The sequence below is a fragment of the Triticum urartu genome, chromosome 5 (assembly GCF_003073215.2).
Source record: "Triticum urartu cultivar G1812 chromosome 5, Tu2.1, whole genome shotgun sequence".
Taxonomy (NCBI): Eukaryota; Viridiplantae; Streptophyta; class Magnoliopsida; order Poales; family Poaceae; genus Triticum; species Triticum urartu.
In genome coordinates this window covers 582,360,274-582,372,574 of record NC_053026.1, presented here as the reverse complement: position 1 = coordinate 582,372,574, position 12,301 = coordinate 582,360,274, and positions in this window count along the sequence as shown.

The following is a 12,301-nucleotide window of genomic DNA, read 5'->3' as shown; positions in this document are numbered from 1 at the left end:
GGGAGTATGACTCGACGGAGAAGAAGATGAGGAGATGTTGTTGAAGAGCATCGCGAGGTGAGGCGGCCAATGGTTACGCGGAGGAGAAAGAGATGAGAAGATGCAGTGGAGAAGAAAAAAAGGGGACGAGAAAGGTTGGGAAAAGATAAAGTAGGCTCATTGGCCACGTGTCATAATGGGAGATGGTGGGGCTAGCCACGGCGTGACCGGCGCAAGCTAACAAAATATATTAGTAATAACTAGTCAAATAGTTGAGGATTCGCTTAAAAATTGGTTGATGATTATATGCTTTTTGTTTCTTAGTGCTTTATAAATTGAATTACAACACAAGATCACAAGGTCCAAATACACGGCATCCATACTTCACATTCAGTTTTTCAGTGAGTGTAACATCCCAAATTTTTAATTTGGATGTTATACATAGGTCATCACATACATATCATATTTTATTTGCATTTTGTTGCGATCCTAGAAATCCTAAGAAACTCAAGGACCCACGGAGAGAGTTGGGGATTCCATTTATTTTCATACTTGATTTTTTTTTCAAATTTGAAAAGAGGATCATTTTTTGTTTTAATATTTTTTCTCTCTGAAATATTTCCTATATTAAAATAAAAGAGATGAGATAATATGACTTCTCCAAATGAGAGGGGAATATTGGAGGAAAGATTTTAAAATCAAATAAATATTTTATTTGGATTTTATTTGAATTAGAAAAAAATATGCATTTCTCAAAATTGCATTTTAGGCCGGAAAAATGTTCACTTTGTTATAAATATTTTATTTAGACGGTGAAAATTGTTTTTGACATTTTTTTAGAATTTTTTTATATTTATTTAGGATTTTCTTCGGCAGAATTTATTTTAAAAAAAAATCCCAGATCGACTGCGCCGAAGCCCAGCCGGCCCATTCCCGTTGCCCCGCCGTCTTCCCCGCGGACTCCCTCTGCCGCATGGACGCCGAGTCCTGCTTGGCCACGCTGCCCGCTGCCTTGCCCCTCCCCCAAGCCTCCTTGCCATGCCCTCTTATAAGCCGCCGCCGCCCCCGCCGCCTCCCCCCACATCGCCAGCCGCCGTCGCCGCCCGAAGCAGCAGCAGCCAGCGCCGCCGCCGCAGCTCCACTGCCGCGCCGTCGTCCCGTGCCGACGTCGCCGTCCACTGACCCCGCCCGACGCCCCGCCTCGCCGTTGCCGTGCCGGAGCCGCCGCCCGCCGTCGTTCGGATCCGCCGCCGACGCCAGTTCTTTTGTCTGGTTTTTCGGTTTATTTTTGATAAACCCTAGATCTAATTAGGTTTTTATTTTAGATCGGCTTTCTTGGTTTTCTTCGGTTCATACCTATTCTGCGAACGTTTGTTCATTTAGTTCTTATAACGAGCAACTTCGTTCATCTGTCACTGTTAGCGGACGTCCGTCCGATAGATTTTTCCTTTTCTGTTTTTTTTCGGCCAGGGACCTATCCGTAATTATTTTTTATTGCAGATTAGCCCCTGATTCTCAAACCCTAACAGCTTTTCAACCGTTTGTCCAAATCCAATGAAACCAACGCCAAAATCTTCGTCTCAAACCCCTCTTTCTAGTTAACCAACTTGAACATGGTTTTGACAATTTAAAATTTGGTTGTAAGCAGATTTGAATTCGAAATTCTTTTGATCGTAGTTTGAGTTTCGTAGCTCCAATTTGAGCGATTCTTTTTGCAAATTGAAGCTCTTCAGTTGAACTTTCAATTTGGACTTTCTCATCTGACTTTTACCCTTGCATCTATGCTTGAGTGCTTATGTATGCTATTGTTTGTCTGCAATAGAGTTTTCGGAGTGCGAAGCGTGCTACTACGAGTCTCTAGGGTTTGCAGATCGTTAGCAAGGCAAGTAACACTTTGATCATATCCTTTTATTACCCAGTTTTATGCATTAGTTCAAACCCTCAAACATTGCATGGTTAGGACTTGATAACATGTGGGTATCGAGAAGTAGTAGTTGAGGTAGTACCTATTGCCCTTTTATTTCAAACCCTGGGAGTTACTTTTACGTATTCTTATACTGCTATGCTATGCTCGTAGACGTGGTTTGGTTTGAGTGATGCATGACAGTTGTGAGAATTATTAGGAACTAAGGGTTTATTTAAGGTGGCTACTTTAACACACATCTGGGTGGGTTGTTTGTGGGCACCTGGGGAAAACCAGTGCTGTCCAAGGAGATCCCGGGGAATCCGTGTGGTCATCCTATGGTCCGCCACCCAGGCTCAAAGGGATCATATTGTTATTCATGCTGGAAACTTCCGTGTGCAGCCACAAGCCATTATGGGCTCTGGCATAGTTGATTATGTTGTGTGACCTCTTTCAATGGTAAACTAGCAGATGTAGGGGATGTAGGTGGTACAGTTTACCCGTCGAAAGGGCTAATGCTTCTGAAAGACTGTGTCTCGGTCATCCGTTTCTCAAACATCATGTAGTGTGAGAAATCAACGGAGGAGATCGAGTCTTGAGGGGAAAGTGTGCAAACCTCTGCAGAGTGTACAAACTAATCATGATTAGCCGTGTCCCCGGTTATGGACATCTTGAATATCTGGTGCTTGAATTATTTTGTTGACCTCATCACTTTACTTAAATAACTTGTTGGGTTAATGATTACTTTAATTGGGATTGAGATGGTGTTACCATTCTCAATGTTTATCAGCTACCATGCTAGTTAAACAAAATATATTCCTTTGTTGTAGGAAAAAATTGGCTTTTCGCAAAAACATGAAAAACGTAGAGCCTCCACCAGCCATATATGCATGTAGTTATAGCTGTTTCATGTTCATTGCTCTACAGTGTTATTTTGCCAGCATATTTCATGTGCTGACCCATTTTTGGGTTGCAACGTATTATGTTGCTGATTTTTTAGACGAGGAGTAAGGTGCGCTAGGTCGTTGTCGTGCACTCAGCTATGCCGTTGGAGTTGATGGACTCGCTTTACCTTCGAAGCCTTCCGATGTTATCTTATTTAGTTGGCCTTAAGCCATATTATTGTAATAAGTTCTCTTTTGAGACTATCGATGTATTAAGTGTGTGATTGAAACTCTGTTATAAATCCTTCAAGTACTGTGTGTGCCAGCATTACCGATCCAGGGATGACACTTATGCATAGAGATTTGACCGTTTGAGGTCGGATCGCTACAAGATGGTATCAGAGCACATGCTGATTGTAGGACGTGACCACTAAGATAAGCAGGACGTGACCACTAAGATAAGCCATATATATGTCACTCTTCTCTACTCATTTTCGACCCCTCTCCATTTTCCACTCTATAGATGGCAGACCCAAGGAACAAGTTTGTTCAACCGGATGAAGACACCCCTTTTGGACGACACTTGAAGGAAGTCACTAGGTACCTGAACATCGGAATACCAAGCTTCACCGGGACCTACACTGCCACTTTACCAGAAGAGGAGCGTTGGATGATTCGATTTCATGTTCCAGGAAGGACATTCACGCCAGTAACTGAGCCCATAGAGTTTTCCTTTGATGCACCAATCTGGAGTCTAGGAAAGAGCATGGCAGCCTACATCGCCATGGGACGCATCGGCGAAGTTTATCACAAGAATCTTAAGGACACCATCTACCAGATATGTGGGCGCCGAGATGAGCAATGGGAGATGATCAACACCAGGAGGGACAGGTCCATTGCAGCCTTCATCCAGGAGTTAAACCAGCACATTCGTCGCTAGGAGAACCAAATGTGCGCAAGTATGATAGATCTAAAGAAGGTGATGACCAGGAACATGGAGCTTGCAGGGGAACTCAAGTCTACACATGACGGATACGAGGAGGAAATCACAATACTAGTAGAAAAGAATGACGACATGACGAGGAAGCTAGGAGTATTCATGGGAGACCCCGCGCCAGGAGGAGATGACGACCATCCCGAGGACTACATCATCATCGACGACACTGACTCCGACCCCAATAGTAGTGATGATGATTATGAAGACGAAGCTAGAGAAGATATCATGGATTCTTCCACCGATCAAAATTTCTAGATGACCACCATATTATCAGTAGTATCCCCCCATGTATATAGTAGTAATCTAGGTTTTTGTAACGATAGCCAGATCGATTGTATGCCCTTGTTTGAATTGAGTGGTGTGATATGAATGTGTTTGTCTCATGTGCATATGGGTAGTGTTTTCTCCTTAGACCTCATTCTATTCTAATCTCTCTCCTCTAAACCCATCAGATGCCTCCGAGACATGACCCCGGATTTGTTTTCCCATCGAAGCTCACTCAGTTGATCCAACAACATAATGCCTTGATGCAACTACTAGTCCAGAACCAAGGCAACAACAACAACCCACCGCCACCACCTCCAGTTGACAACATTAGCCCTTAGGTCACCCATGTTAGTAAGCTCGCCAGGAGCGGAGTATATGGCCAGCCGATGGTGTGATCGGTTACCCGTAACCATTGGTAGTTATGTTTTCCCCTCAGACCTAATAATTTTGGAGTCCCAAGGATTGGATATAATATTAGGCATGGATTGGTTATCGAAGTATGGAGGAAACATCGATTGTGCTTGTAAGTCAATTTTACTCACCACCCCGGAGGGAAAAAGGATCAAGTATGTATCCAGGCATGCGCCAAGAAGGACCCAAGTAAATTCCCTCTCAGGAGTTGTTCAGGAGGAAGTGCCTGTAGTGAAGGATTACCCGCATGTATTTCTAGAGGAATTACCAGGCATGCCGCCGGATCGGGATATAGAATTTTTGATAGAGTTGTTGCCAGGCACCGGACCAATATCAAAGAGGCCATACCGGATGCCCGCAAATGATCTGGAGGAAATTAAGAAGCAGATTAAGGAGTTATTGGAGAAAGGTTACATTAGACGAAGTTCATCCCCATGGGGAGCCCCGGTCCTCTTGGTTGAGAAGAAGGATGGATCTTTGAGAATGGTTGTTGATTATCGAGCATTGAATGAAGTGACGATCAAGAACAAGTACCCACTACTGATGATCAACGATTTGTTTGACCAGCTGCAAGGAGCTAAAGTATTTTCCAAGATCGATCTGCAATCAGGATACCACCAGTTGAAGATTCGAGAAAAGGATATACCTAAAACAACTTTCACCACAAGGTATGGGCTATATGAGTACACGGTCACGTCATTTGGATTGACCAACGCCCCTTCCTACTTCATGAGTATGATGAATAAGGTGTTCATGGAGTTTTTGGATAAGTTTGTAGTGGTGTTCATTGATGATATTTTGGTATACTCGAAGAATGAAGAGGAACACAAGGAACACTTGCGCTTAGTTCTCGAGAAGCTCAGGGAACATCAGCTATATGCCAAGTTTAGCAAGTGTGAGTTTTGGTTGAAGGAAGTAGGGTTTCTTGGACATGTTATATCAGGAGAAGGTATAGCAGTAGACCCCACCAAGGTTTAGTCTGTAACTGAGTGGTTGGCACCCATCTCAGTTGGGGAGATTCGCAGTTTTCTAGGACTCACGGGATATTACCAGAGATTCATTGAGAATTTTTTCAAGATTGCGAAGCCTATGACGGAGTTGTTGAAGAAGGACACCAAGTTCAAATGGACTAATGAATGTCAAGCTAGTTTTTAGGAGTTGAAGAAACGTTTGGTTACAGCCCCAGTGCTGATTCTTCCAGATATACGCAAGGATTTCCAAGTGTATTGCGACGCTTCTCGCCTAGGACTTGGATGCGTACTTATGCAAGACGGAAGAGTTGTTTCATATGCCTCATGACAACTTCGACCTCATGAGTTGAATTATGCCACCCATAATTTGGAGTTAGCAGGTGTAGTGCATGCACTCAAGACTTGGAGACATTTTCTGATTGGAAACAGATGTGATGTGTACACGGATCACAAGAGTTTGAAGTACATATTCACGCAGAAGGAGTTAAATCTCGGGCAAAGGAGATGGTTGGAGCTTATAAACGATTATGATATGAAATTGCATTATCACCCAGGAAAGGCCAATGTCGTAGCAGACGCTTTGAGCCGGAAGAGTGATAACCCACAAGTATAGGGGATCGCAATAGTTTTCGAGGGTAGAGTATTCAACCCAAATTTATTGATTCGACATAAGGGGAGCCAAAGAATATTCTCAAGTATTAGCAGCTGAGTTGTCAATTCAACCACACCTGGAAACTTAATATCTGCAGCAAAGTATTTAGTAGCAAAGTAATATGATAGTAGTGGTAACAGTAGCAAAAGGTAACGATAACAAAAGTAATGTTTTTGGTATTTTGTAGTGATTGTAACAATAGCAACAGAAAAGTAAATAAACGAAGAACAATATATGGAAAGCTCGTAGGCAATGGATCGGTCATAGAGAATTATGTTGGATGCGGTTCATCATGTAACAGTCATAACCTAGGGTGACACAAAACTAGCTCCAATTCATCAATGTAATGTAGGCATGTATTCCAAATATAGTCATACGTGCTTATGGAAAAGAACTTGCATGACATCTTTTGTCCTACCCTCCCGTGGCAGCGTGGTCCTAGCGGAAACTAAGGGATATTAAGGCCTCCTTTTAATAGAGTACCGGACCAAAGCATTAACACATAGTGAATACATGAACTCCTCAAACTACGGTAATCACCGGGAGTGGTCCCGATTATTGTCACTTCGGGGTTGCCAGATCATAACACATAGTAGGTGACTATAGACTTGTAAGATAGGATCAAGAACTCACATATATTCATGAAAACATAATAGGTTCAGATCTGAAATCATGGCACTCGGGCCCTAGTGACAAGCATTAAGCATAGCAAAGTCATAGCAACATCAATCTCAGAACATAGTGGATACTAGGGATCAAACCCTAACAAAACTAACTCGATTACATGATAAATCTCATCCAACGCATCACCGTCCAGCAAGCCTACGATGGAATTACTCATGCACGGCGGTGAGCATCATGAAATTGGTGATGGAGGATGGTTGATGATGACGACGGCGGCGAATTCCCCTCTCCAGAGCCCCGAACGGACTCCAGATCAGCCCTCCCAAGAGCTTTTAGGGCTTGGCGGCGGCTCTGTATCGTAAAACATGATGAATCCTTCTTCTTGATATTTTCTCTCCGAACACGAATATATAGAGTTGGAGTTGAGGTCGAAGAAGCTCCAGGGGGCCCACGAGGTAGGGGGCGTGCCCAGGGGGGCAGGCGCGCCCCCACCCTCGTGGCTAGGGTGTGGGCCCCCTGGCCTTGATCTTTTGCCAGTATTTTTTATTATTTCCAAAAATACGCTCCATGGAGTTTCAGGTCATTCCGAGAACTTTTGTTTCTGCACATAAATAACACCATGGCAATTCTACTGAAAACAGCGTCAGTCCGGGTTAGTTCCATTCAAATCATGCAAGTTAGAGTCCAAAACAAGGGCAAAAGTGTTTGGAAAAGTAGATACAACGGAGACGTATCAACTCCCCTAAGCTTAAACCTTTGCTTGTCCTCAAGCAATTTAGTTGACAAACTGAAAGTGATAAAGAAAAACTTTTACAAACTCTGTTTTCTCTTGTTGTTGTAAATATGTAAAGACAACATTCAAGTTTTCAGCAAAGATTATGAACTAACCATATTCACAATAACTCTCAGGTCTCATGTTTACTCATATCCATGGCATAATCAACTAGAGAGCAATAATAATAAATCTCGGATGACAACACTTTCTCAAAACAATCATAATATGATATAACAGGATGGTACCTCGCTAGCCCTTTCTGAGACCGCAAAACATAAATGCAGAGCATCTTTAAAGATCAAGGAATGACTAGACATTGTAATCATGGTAAAAGAGATCCAGTCAAGTCATACTCAATGTAAACTAACAACAATGAATGCAAATGACAGTGGTGCTCTCCAACTGGTGCTTTTTAATAAGAGGATGATGACTCAACATGAAATTAAATAGATAGGCCCTTCGCAGAGGGAAGCAGGGATTTGTAGAGGTGCCAGAGCTCAGTTTTAAATAGAGATGAATAATATTTTGAGCGGTATACTTTCATTGTCAACATTACAACCAAGAGATGGCGATATCTTCCATGCTACACACATTATAGGTGGTTCCCAAACAGAATGGTAAAGTTTATACTCCCCCTCCACAAACAAGCATCAATCCATGGCTTGCTCGAAACAATGAGTGCCTCCAACTAACAAGAGTCCCAGGGGGAGTTTTGTTTGCAATTATTTTGATTTAGTTTGCATAAATCATGGGACTGGGCATCCCGGTGACCAGCCATTTTCTCGTTAGTGAGGAACGGAGTCCACTCCTCTTGAGAATAACCCGCCTAACATGGAAGATACGGACAGCCCTAGTTGATACATGAGCTATTCGAGCATACAAAACAGAATGTTTATTTGAAGGTTTAGAGTTTGGCACATACAAATTTACTTGGAACGGCCGGTAGATACCGTATATAGATAGGTATGGTGGACTCATATGGAATAACTTTGGGGTTTATGGAGTTGGATGCACAAGCAGTATTCCCGCTTAGTACAGGTGAAGGCTAGAATAAGACTGGGAAGCGACTAGCTAGAGAGCGACAACAGTCATGAACATGCATTAAAATTAATCAACACCGAATGCAAGCATGAGTAGGATATAATGCACCATGAACATAAATATCGTAGAGGCTATGTTGATTTTGTTTCAACTACATGCGTGAACATGTGCCAAGTCAAGCCACTCGAATCGTTCAAAAGAGGATACCACCCTATCATACCACATCACAACCATTTTAATAGCATGTTGGGACGCAAGGTAAACCATTATAAGCTCCTAGCTAATTAAGCATGGCACAAGAAACTATGATCTCTAGTTGTCATCACAAACATGTTTATTCATAATAGGCTGAATCAGGAATGATAAACTAATCATATTTACAAAAACAAGAGAGGTCGAGTTCATACCAGCTTTTCTCATCTCAGTCAGTCCATCATATATCGTCATAATTGTCTTTCACTTGCACGACCGAACGATGTGGATAATAATAATAGTGCACGCGCATTGGACTAACACTACTAGGGAAAACCCTAGTAGTAGCGCGGGTTTAAATCCCACTAGTAGCGTGGGCAGCCGCGCTACCAATAAGGCGCTACTGCTAAGACACATAGCGGCAGCGCTTGTTCTGTCCCGCGCTGCTGCTAATCTAGCTAGTTGTAGCATGTTTCTTATCCATAGCTACGAGTACTCTTTTTTTTATTTTTAGTGTATTTATATGATGTTATACAAATTTTGGTACAATGCCAATTATGAGGTTTATATCATTATGTCCATAATAGTGTGTCAAATGAAGGTGGATTAGGTTCAAGTGGAGGCAATATGTGGTGCATGTTAAAAGTATACTACTAATCCAAACTTGATCTAGTTTGGACTAGTAGTACTTTCGATGTGCACCACATGTTGCCTCCACTTGAATCTAATCCGCCAACACAAGCTATTTAATCATCATCATAGTCATTACCACCAACATTATTTATTTAATCACCATAGTCATAATGTAGCACATCATCATCTTCAAACTCATTCTAGCTAGCTAATCACCACCAACACTAGCTGCGATAGCTATCTAATCACCACCAACACTACCTAATAATAATCATCATAGTCATTACCATGAACACTAGCTATTTAATCATTATAGTCATAGTGTAGCACATCATCATCTTCAAACTCATTTCTAGCTAGCTAATCACTCCTACTGCTCTCTCTCAGGTAAAATAACATAAAACATGTATAGCACTCCTCCTTCATCAAGTTGGAGCATGCAGATGAACCTGTCTCCTAATCGTGGGCTACGCTTTTGATTGCTGCCCCCTAGTACTTCTCTACGATCATTCAAAATTTTGCTCCAGTCTTTCACTATTAAGCATTCCTCACTATTAGAAATCCTGAATGCACTAAAGTGCATTGTAGGATATCTTGGCCGTAAGCAAACAATATTCATGGTACCTTTAGTCTCGATCCAATCAGGCACAACATTCATCGGGAGTCCGTGTTGAAGAACATCGTATAGTAACATACTTAGTAATGAAGTTTAGCTTAAAAAATAATGTATGCAGAAGATGAACTGAGGACAAATAGTAAAAATCTTACCATCTTTCCTAAATAGATGTGACCGTAGTTCTGTACAAACACTATTGGTCGCACGTTTTCAGTACTAACATTTCTAAGTGCAGAAAGAAAATTTGTCTTGACAGTATCAAGATCCTGAAGCCCTGAAACATAATGACTTAGCTCCTCGCAATTTAGTTCAGCCCCGGGACAGTAGTAGGTCCGGTCTACCAAGCGCTGGTCATGTTTGCTTGAACGGAAATAAGCTGACAATAGAAATTAGTTGTCAACTATTTTTGAATAAACAATATCAAAGACATAAATATGGTTAAGAAACTCACATAATGGTATAACTGGAGGCGTCTGCACATCGACCCAGATGTCGGTATTACCTTCAATATCATCTTCCGGACGAATATCAATGGTGAAAACCATATCAGGCTCAAATGCATAAGTCTTGCATAGTGCTCGCCAAGTTTTGCATCCAAAATAGGTGTAGTCGTCTTCGTTGTATAATTTTGCGTGGAAAATATAACCATGCTCGGTCTTCAAGTAAACTTTCTTTACCTCCATAGTACGACTGAAACCTATCTTATCCAAGACAAAAACTCTTGCATGGCAGGGGATACGCTAGTAGAATAGTAAAAAAAATTAAATTATAAGTTGAAGCAAATGAAGGAGATGTCATGCTTAATTATGAAAAAAGACTTGCCATTGTGACTTACTGTATCCACTTCGAATTTCTCGTCCAACTATTCATGCTGAAGCGCCTATCATCATCTAGGAAGATTCTGTCGCACAGGCCGCGCTCGTCTTCGCAATACTTGCAAATACCGAAATCCCTTTCGTTGTCAGACATTTCCTATGTTCATAGTTGAAACATTAATTGAAAATCGATCGAAGACAACTACCAGGATACTCAACACACAAATCCGGGACACTCGATATTTCCTACATATTCAGGCACAAGTCATGCCAAAATTCATGGAAAAATCCGGCATAACCTTTGCTAAAATAGGACATATCGAGCGCCTGAAATTTGCTGGAACGGAAATGAATCAACACTCCAGCAAAACATAGGCCACTCGGAGGTGTAACTTGCAAACATGACCGGCCACTTGGGCAAGCACATATCCTATTTGAGCAACACAAGATATACACTTCAAAATATCTTATAGGACTCATATTGACATGAGCATTCAATAAGCAAAACCAAATCGTAAAATAAGTAAGTATTCAAATTAGCATGCATTCAATAAGCAAAAGTAAATCATCTCATGCGTCCGTACATCATCGAATATTATCACTAATACATCCCGAATAGTATCATACATATAACATCACTAATACAACTAAAACCCTAGCGCACGACGGGTATCGGCGCGGGTGGTGGACACCCACATAGAAGGAACCATCACAGGATCATAGCTCCAGTGAGATCCCTGGAGAACCTGCCAGGTATTGGAGAACCTGCGCTCCAACGCAAATAAGTAGCGACGGACGTGCGCGTCCTCCTCACTGACATGGTGACGCACCACCTCCGCGGGGTCCTTGAGCCTCTGGACCGTCACTGGCCCATGCCACCGCCACCAAAGAAGGTTTGGGTCAACGACGGGCTGACTCCTCACCAACCTGCGCCCCCCGGTAGGTAGCGCCTCCCAGTACCACCCCGACGGAGCCCAGTCCCGGACATGACCCATCTGGTGGCGCAGGTGTCCTCCGCCGACTCGACGACGAGGATGCGGGATAGGCATCGTCGACGTCGATGCAAGAATAATTGCTTTAACTAAAAAAGTAAACTAGTTCTATTAATTTTTGTACTAAAAATAAAATAGTTGTATTAACTCAACTAGTTCAATTAAGCACTTACTATGAATAAAAATAAACTAGTTTTTGCTAAAAATAAACTAGTTCAACTAGTTATATTAATTTTCTTACTAATTCTATTAAACACTTACTAAAAATAGTAAAAAAAACTAGTTAGATGAACTCTAAAATTTAACCCTAACTGATGAACTCTAAAATTTAATGAACCCTAACTAATTTGATGAACTCTAAAATTTAATGAACCCTAACTAATTTGATGAACTCTAAAATTTAACCCTAACTAATTTTATGAACTCTAAAATTTAACCCTAACTAATTCGATGAACTCTAAAACTAATTCTATTTAACAACCACTGCCATAATTAGCATCTAATTTGATGAACCCTAACTAATTAGATGAACTTTGAAATTTAACCCTA